We start from the raw sequence: 9,079 nt of genomic DNA, 5'->3' as shown, positions 1-9,079 counted from the left end.
ACTGGGATGTCACAGGGCAGGGATGGTTCCCAAATGAATGAACAAGTAAATAAACTGGAGAGGAGCAGATGCTGGGTTATCAACTTCTCATTTCTCTAAACGAAGATTCAAAAAGCTTACCCACCACCAGTAATCATGACTATTTAATAAGAGAAAGGACATTTTAACAGAAAAAAATCAGGAAGGGAATAATCTCACAATAAAAATAGTCCTTCAGAGGAAGAAAATTTGTTTACCAAAAAAACCCCACTACATTTTCTCAGTATAAATCCTAATAAAACATGATAAGTTAGTATTTAGGAACCAGTGGAAATGACTTAGTATAGTACTAAAGAGATCAACTTTCCATTTTTAATTCCCATATAAGCTAGTTAAGTTACATGGGTGTGTTTCACGGCCCTGGAGTGTGTGTTAAGGTGGATTTTTTTGTTAACTGTTAATTCACGGATTCTGTCTTCTATACAACAAATACCTCCTGTTGTCTATTACATATTAGGCAGTGATGGTGGTTATGAAGCAGTATACAGAAAGAATTTTAATTCAAGAAAAAACATTCCATAAAAGGACACAGATGGATCAGGGAAGCCAAGGGTGGGGCAGGGAAGGGTTCATGGAGGAGGTGGCGTTTGAGTCAGATATGAAAAGATGAGAGGATTTGATAGCTCCTGTTGGTCTGGTAGAGGGTGCTATGGTGGGAGGTTAAAAAAAATTATCCAGAGCAATAAACCTGCGAAAGGATTAAATAAGCTCAGTGTCTTGAAAGTAATTTGACTTGATATGGACTGTAGAGAAGTGGAGAAATACAAAACCATGAAGGCCATTGCAGGGGATCCTCAGGGTCAAGGTGAATGTTGAGACCACATCCAGGAAGCCAGGCAAAGGCAGCAAGCGGGCGTGGGGACGGACAGATTCCTGACCTTGAAACCAGGAGCTCGGACCTCTGAGTGTCAGCTCCGTTCTCCCCACAAAACCTCGAGCAGTTCTCTTATGGGTCTCCATTTTCCAACTGTAAAATGTGATTAATATCTCGATGACATCTATCCTACTATTAAATTCAGTAAGATGCCATCTGTGAAAGGCCTAGGACAGTCTGACACACAGTCTGAAATCATGAAAGTTCACTGGTTGTGGATATCTACTGACTCATCAAAATTCAGGTTAGGTAGATTCTCACATTCACCTGCGGGCTCAGAGTGAGAAATAACGGGAGTAGATGAGAGGGGTCCGTAGTGAGGGGCATTTGGGTTGTTCAGATGCAGGGCTTGAGAACGATGACACCGGTTAGCAGAACCTGGGAGTCAGAAGCTGAGATCCAGACTGGGAACCATCCGGTCCAGGGATGAGAGGTAAAGCCATAAAGAGATCCTTGTGTTGCCGAGGGCAGGAGTGTAGAGCAAGCAGGGGCCCGAGGATGAGTTTGACCATCTCCTCTGCTAGGCTTGGAAGGACAGCAGGGAAAACAGAGCCCGGAGCCGCTGGAACCTGAGAGACGAGACTGTCTTAGGAACAGGGGCAGTCGCAAGTGCCACGTGCCATGGGTACCAGAGAAACAGGAGCAAGGCGGTCGCGGCAGGAGCTCGAAGGACTTCGTGAGCGCAGTGCCAGTGGTTCCGGGTGGGTGGGGGGCCGAAGCTGCCTTGCAGGAAAAAGTGAAGAGGTGAGGTTAGAATAGATCACATTATATTTAAACTATTAATTTACAAATGCATTTATATTTAAATTATATTGAAAATGGATTAAGTTATATTCGGAATAGTAAATATGCATATGAATCAGAAGCTACCAAAGCGTACAAAGAGAAACCTAGCTCTCTCACGTACTCCTCCAATCTCTTGGTCAAACTTTCAGGAATATCCAGGCAGAGTCAATGAATATGTATTTTGTTTGTTTGTTTGTTTTAGACTGAGAGTTTTATTATTACTTTATGATAGTTTCACACATTTTAATAGATACTTGATTATTCATAACATAAATTTATAGTAATACATCAGGTATGTTGGCAACCCAGTCCAGTATTCTTGTCTGGAGAATTCCATGGACAGAGGAGCCTGGCAGGCTATAGTCCACGGGGTCACAAAGAGTTGGACACGACTGAGCGGCTAACACTTTCACTTTCATGTTTTTTAAACACCACCTGACACCTACTACTCTGTACCTTTTTTAAAAAAATGATTTTTTGATGTGGACCATTTTTTAAGTCTTTATTGCATTTGCTACAGTGTTGCCTCTGTTTTATCTTTTGGTTTTTTGGCCCTGAGGCATGTGGGATCTTAGCTCCCCACCAGGGATCAAACACCCATTCCCTGCACTGGAAGGCGAGGTCTTAGCCACTGGACCATCAGGGAAATCTCTACACCTCTCTTTTTACTTGGCCATATGATGTCCTGGTGGCTCCCCAGGTGGCTCAGTGATAAAGAGTCCGCTTGCAATGCGGGAGACATGGGTTCAATCCTTGGGTCAGGAAGATCCTTTTGAGAAGGACATGGCAACCCACTCCAGTATTCTTGCCTGGAGAATCCCATGGATAGAGAAGCCTGGTGGGCTACACTCCATGGGGTCACAGAGAGTTGAACACGACTGACTAAGCACACACCTGATGTCTTATAGGTCTCTCTATACGATCCCGAGGTACGTCATAATTTTTTTGATCAGCCTTCTCCTCTACTGGTAGACGTGTGGGTTGTTTCTATCAAGAACCTGATACAAAGAACAAAAACTTCATGAGTGACTTCGTAAAGTTCTAAAACTCTCGACTTTGATGACTCAAGAGGCAGGACTACTGGATTTAACCACAAACAACTGCGTCCATCCGCCTCCGGCCAGATTCTGGGACCCCATTTCCTGCTCTGCAGCCTCCCCTAGCTTTTCTGCACAACCCCATCGGAGTGCTTTCTAGAAATAAAATAGTGACTTCTGCTTTAAAGATTACAGTCCCGAATGCTAGCTCAGACTGATTAAGCCTTCAGTTACGATCTGGTAAAGTACAGAGATGTCGCCTCCCACTGTGACAGATGGCACTGGAAGTGCCTTAGAGGTTGCCTACCCCCACCTCCTCTGTTTCACAGAAGCGGAAATCCAAGAGTAGAGACGCGACCCGTATTCCTCCAACGGTCCTGGACCCCGGGGTCCCCGCTCCCAGACCATGTTCTTTCTGTTTCCTCCAGCATCCTTACCTGCCTTCAGTGATTCTAAAAGTAATGGAGGCCCTGCCTGTTCAGGAGACTCAGGTTTGACTAGGAAAGACAGGACACATGTCTTAGGGATCTGGGAAACAGGAGTGCCATCCCTGAGACGCCAAGGGCCAGGCTTCACAGTTGGGTTTAGGCTCTGACGCACAGCAACACGCTGGGAGGTTCTGTGGCCTCCCTGAGTCTCAGCTGCTCCAGCTCCACACTTGGCATCAGACCACACAGGCCTTGCTGGAGTCGTTGTGAAGGTTGATGTAATCCTTATAAAACTCTGTTAGCTATGCAGAAGAAAGCCACAACTGTGTCTAGAAATGACGGAGTGCCAGCCACTCAGCCACACTCCTCCGCCCAACTTGGTTTATCAGATGCTGCTGTGCTTCAGCCAGTTCAGCAATTACTGTCATCAGTTAGCTAAGCATTCTGTCTTACCACCCCCTGGTCATCCTTAACTCGGTTGATTCAAAGGACTTAGTCTAGTCTCTCGTGTTTCAAAATAAGATCTTTACCACTTAAGGTCTTTGTACCTTGGTTACTCCGTTTGCCGAATGAAGGAAATAGGACTATAGTGAGGATTAAGTAAGTTAATATAGGCAGAACAGGGTCTGATACACAGAAAATACTCAATAAGCATTAGTAATATTAGTGTAACTGATTGAAGGTGGATGATAGTATGTGAATACAGGCGCTCAGTTAATGAAATAACTTGTGTTCTTACCATAGTGCTCTACAGTTTCGTGTTTGTTTCCGAGGGACACGCTGATGATTTCCGGGATGAAGTAACAAGGCTTCAAGCCTACAGAGCTACAGTCACGACCACAGGAAGAGAACTGGTCCGTCCAGGCTCCGAGATCTCTCAGTTTCCCATTCGAAATTTGCTTTCTGGGCTGTCCTGTTCGACGTTACAGCCTCAGCACCCACGTACTCAGTCAACACTGGCTTATGAATGAATGAAAACATTTATGCATCTAGTCAAAGACAGAGAAACGGAGGATGGCGCCAAGGAAGGAAGTCTGGCTGTCACTGTAGATTTTCCAGGAAAAAGGAGATCAAGTGTAATTGCTTTACAATGTGGTATGGATTTCTGCTGTACAAGGAAGCGAATCAGCTATAAGGATACATTTATCCCCTCCGCCGTGGACCTCCCTCCCACCTCCATGCCCACCAGTCACACCCGTCATCACGGAGCATGGAGCTCCCTGTGCTCTACAGCAGTTTCCACCATCTATCTTACACATGGTAGTGTATACACGTCAATCCCAGTCTCCCAGGTCTCCCCCAGGCCCCGTGTCCACAGGTCCCTTCTCTATGTCTGCGACTCTATTCCTGCCCTGCAAATAGGTTTATCTGTATCAATTTTCTAGATTCCACATATATGCACTAGGTTTATCTGTATCATTTTTTTAGATTCCACATATATGCGCTAATATACGGTATTTGTTTTTCTCTTTCTGACTTATTTCACTCCATGTTCATCCGCGGCTCTGCAAATGACTATTTCGTTCTGTTTAGTGGTTGAGTAACACCCATTGTAAATATGTGCCACGTCTTCCTCATCCATTCAGCTGTCTCTGGACAATTAGGCTGTCTCCATGTCCTCCTGGCTATTGCAAATGGTGCTGCAGTGAACACTGGGGTATGTGTGTTCTTTTGAATCGTGGTTTCCTCAAGGTAGCAGGTCAGCTTTTAAAAGAGAGAGGAGGAGGAAGAGACACGTAGGAAGAGTGGCACTGCTGCTCGATGGATAGATCCCAAGCCTGAAGAGAAGACATAGAGGGCTAGCTGTGCAGCGGGACAAGCTGGCCCAAAGAATCTCTGGGTTTTGTTTCTGTTTTTAATGAAGTCAGATACCTCAAGAAGGCAGCAGAGAGCATTTCTTTTTGACCGGGATACTCTGCAGAGATTTCTAGTCGTTAAAAGGGGTTATTCTACAGCTATCACAAAGAGCACCTATCACGTGTCTGTCTCCCTGAAAGCAAATCCTTCTTCTTTGTACTCAGAGTGTTTCTCTGTTAATGACAGCCTCCTCCGATGACCCCAGGTTTCACAGCCCCTGGAAGTAAAAGCTGCTCTTCGTGCAGGCATTTTATTCCCTTTCCTATGCACACTCCTCCCCAGCTGGGCTCAGAGTTGGGCCACCGCTACTAAATGCATCACCACTGAGTCAAAGGACAAGTCAGCGCAACTGTCTGTGCTGCCTTCTCTTCTCGTCGTGTTTATTTAGGTTGACATCACTATCAATAAAATTCAGTGAGCATTTGCACAGAGCCCCCTCGTGCTCAGTCACACAGGCAGCGTCGAGCTGGTTGGGCGTGGTTTCCGGCCTGAAGCCTCTTGCATGGGCTTGCAGATGGTTTTGGAGATTGGTGAAGCGCTTTGGCATTCCTTCAACATTTGCAGGCTATGGTGGTAGTAGGTTAGTCGCTCAGTTGTGTCCAACTCTTGTGACCCCGTGCACTGATTGTAGCCCACCAAGCCCCTCTGTCCATGGGATTTCCGGGCTGTAAGTTTCTCTTAATTTGACTTGTCACTTTATGATTTGGCTAAAGGTGAACTTGAGCATATTCAATCAAACAGAAGTCTCTATGAAAACGATTCCCCTACCTGCATGTTCCTTCTGTACTTTATGCGCACTTACCTCTTTTATCACGTCATGTTATATTTATTTATGAACATGTCAGCCTCCATAATCTGGGGAGGGAGGAAAGGGGCCCAGGGAGTGGAGCCAGAAAGCTTGTGCTTGTTTTTGAAGCCAGACTCAGGTATGAATCAACCAGGAAAATCTTGCCCATGCAAGTTAATCTCTCTGACCCTCAGTCCCTATCTAGAGTTGAAAGATAATAATAATGCCTATGTCACAGCATGGATGTGAGAATGAAGGCATTTATTATATGAATGTGCTTTGTTAACTGTTACCCATGTGCTGATTTTATTATCCCCCCCCAAGTGATCTAGCAAAAGGCCTTGCCTATGAGAAATACCTTATTAATATTCATTAAATTATTGAAAAATGACACCAAGCACCCTGTGATGTATTATTCTTGTCGTTCACATTCCTTTTGCAGCCCACATCCTTAGCTAGGCCTATCTGTAACACCGTGTATGTTTGGGGAGAGTATTTGTAGGAATCAAACAGGATCAAAGGGGCCTGCTTGCCAGTGAAGCTATCCTTTTGGATAGTCGGGTCCAAAGCACTCTTCCCTACCCCCTACTTCATATGTCCTGCTTCTATCTTAAAGGGCAGAAAGTACCAGAGAAGCCCTGCTAGTTAAAACGTTGTCTGTAAGGACTTTCCTGGAGGTCCAGTGGTTAAGACTCCATGCTTCCACTGCAGGGGATGTGGGTTCCAGCCTTGATGGGGAAAGTAAGATCCTACATGCCACAAGGCCAAGAAAAAAAAAGGACTCTGGAGTAAGACAGTCCTGGGATCAAATCTTTACTTGTTGTGTGACGTGGGGTAATTTTCAAGTTTTTCTTGGCTTTCCATTTTGTGTGTGTGTGAAACAAAGATAACAAGGATTGGACAATGACTAAAATTAGATTATGCCAGCATTCCTGTCCCAAACAAAGGCAATGCCAAAGAATGTTCAAACTACTGCACAATTGCACTCATCTCACACATTAGCAAAGTAATGCTGAAAATTCTCCAAGCTAGGCTTCAACAGTATGTGAACCAAGAATTTCCAGATGTTCAAGCTGGATTTAGAAAAGGCAGAGGAACCAGAGATCAAATTGCCAACATCTGTCACATCATAGGAAAAGCAAGAGAATTCCAGAAAAACATCTACTTATGCTTTATTGCGGAGAAGGCAATGGCACCCCACTCCAGTACTTTTGCCTGGAAAATCCCATGGACGGAGGAGCCTAATAGGCTGGAGTCCACGGGGTCGCTAAGAGTCGGACACGACTGAGCAACTTCACTTTCACTTTTCACTTTAATGCATTGGAGAAGGAAATGGCAACCCACTCCAGTATTCTTGCTTGGAGAATCCCAGGGACGGGGAAGCCTGGTGGGCTGCTGTCTATGGGGTCGAACAGAGTCCAACACGACTGAAGCGACTTAGCAGCAGCAGCAGCAGCATGCTTTATTGACTACGCTAAAGCCTTTGACTGTGTGGATCACCACAAATTGTGGAAAATTCTTCAAGAGATGGGAATACCAGACCACCTTACCTGCCTCCTGAGAAATCTGTATGCACGTCAAAAAGCAACAGTTAGAACCGGACATGGACCAATGGACTGGGTCAAAATTGGGAAAGGAGTACGTCAAGGCTGTATATTGTCACCCTGCTTATTTAACATATACAGAGTACATAATGTGAAGTGCTGGACTGGATGAACTCCAAGCTGGAATCAAGATTGCTGGGAGAAGTATCAATAATCTTGATATGCAGATGACACCACCCTTATGGCAGAAAGTGAAGAGGAACTAAAGAGCCTCTTGATGAAGGTGAAAGAGGAGAGTGAAAAAGCCGTCTTAAAACTCAACATTCAAAAAACAAAGATCATGGCATCCAGTCCCATCACTTCATGGCTGATAGAGGGGGAAACAATGGAAACAGGGACAGACTTTATTTTCTTGGGCTCCAAAATCACTGCAGATGGTGACTGTAGCCATGAAATTAAAAGACACTTGCTCCTTGGAAGAAAAGCTATGACCAACCTAGACAGCATATTAAAAAGCAGAGAGTTGACTTTGCTGTTAAAGATCTATCTAGTCAAAGCTATGGTCTTTCCAGTAGTCATGTATGGATGTGAGGGTCGGACCATAAAGAAATTTGAGCCCGGAAGCTCGGAAGAATTGATGTTTTTGAACTGTGTGGTGCTGGAGAAGACTCTTGAGAGTCCCCTGGACTGCAAGGAGATCCAACCAGTCCATCCTTAAGGAAATCAGTCCTGAGTATTCATTGGACGGACTGATGCTGAAGCTGAAGCTCCAATACTTTGGCCTGAGGCAAAGAACCGACTCATTAGAGAAGACCCTGATGCTGGGAAAGATTGAAGGCGGGAGAAGAAGGGGACGACGGAGGATGAGATGGTAGGATGGCATCACCGACTCAATGGACATGAGTTTGAGTAAACTCTGGGAGTTGGTGATGGACAGGGAGGCCTGGGGTGTGGCAGCCCATGGGGTCGCAAAGAGTCAGCCACCACTGAGCAACTGAATTGAACTGAAAATTAAATAACGTTCTGAAAGGAGATATTGCGAGAAATGAAGAATTAAAGCAGACCAACAAGCGTGAACATTACTTGAGCAACTCCTATGGGCTGGGCCCCACGCGCGTGGAGAGACAGACGCTGTCACCGGTGTGTAGGGGCCGGTGCGGAGACGACAAGAACACGGCGCTGGGTGTGTGTCGGGGGAGCCAGGGGAGCGCCCGCCTGACGGCCCCGTCCGGGAGGGCTTCCAGCAGGAGGTGATTCCCGTCAGAGACGGGCGGGTCGTGTGGGTGTGAGCCGAGGCGCCGGAAGGAGCACAGAGAGCCGGGAGGCAGACCTCTGACAGGAGCCCGTTCTTCTCTGACAAGATGGAGCCACGAGGGTTTGCGGACGGCAGCCTCGCGCTCGCAGGGACTGACACGCCGGGTCCTGACGCGCCGAGGCTGCGCCCCTCCGAGGGAGGCCGCTGAAGCGGAGAGACCCGAGGCCTCGACCCGGGTCAAGCGCCCAGTCACCCCACTTGAGCTCTGTACCTTTGCGGCCCGCCAGCGATGACACCCACCCCCAGGGTCACCTCGAGGACGAGACGGGACGCAAAGTGTGCGTCCCCGAACAAGTACTTCAATAAACATCAGCTCTCTGTGCCTCAGCACCGGCTCGCGAAAGCCCGAAAGCCCCAGCCAGGCCCGCATCCCCGCTTCCTCCCTCCCGCGCCAGCAAGGCCAGCGGCCGCC

The sequence above is a fragment of the Bison bison genome, unplaced genomic scaffold (genome assembly GCF_000754665.1).
Source record: "Bison bison bison isolate TAMUID 2011002044 unplaced genomic scaffold, Bison_UMD1.0 scf7180017864524, whole genome shotgun sequence".
NCBI classification, from domain to species: Eukaryota; Metazoa; Chordata; class Mammalia; order Artiodactyla; family Bovidae; genus Bison; species Bison bison.
This window is presented reverse-complemented; position numbering follows the sequence as displayed.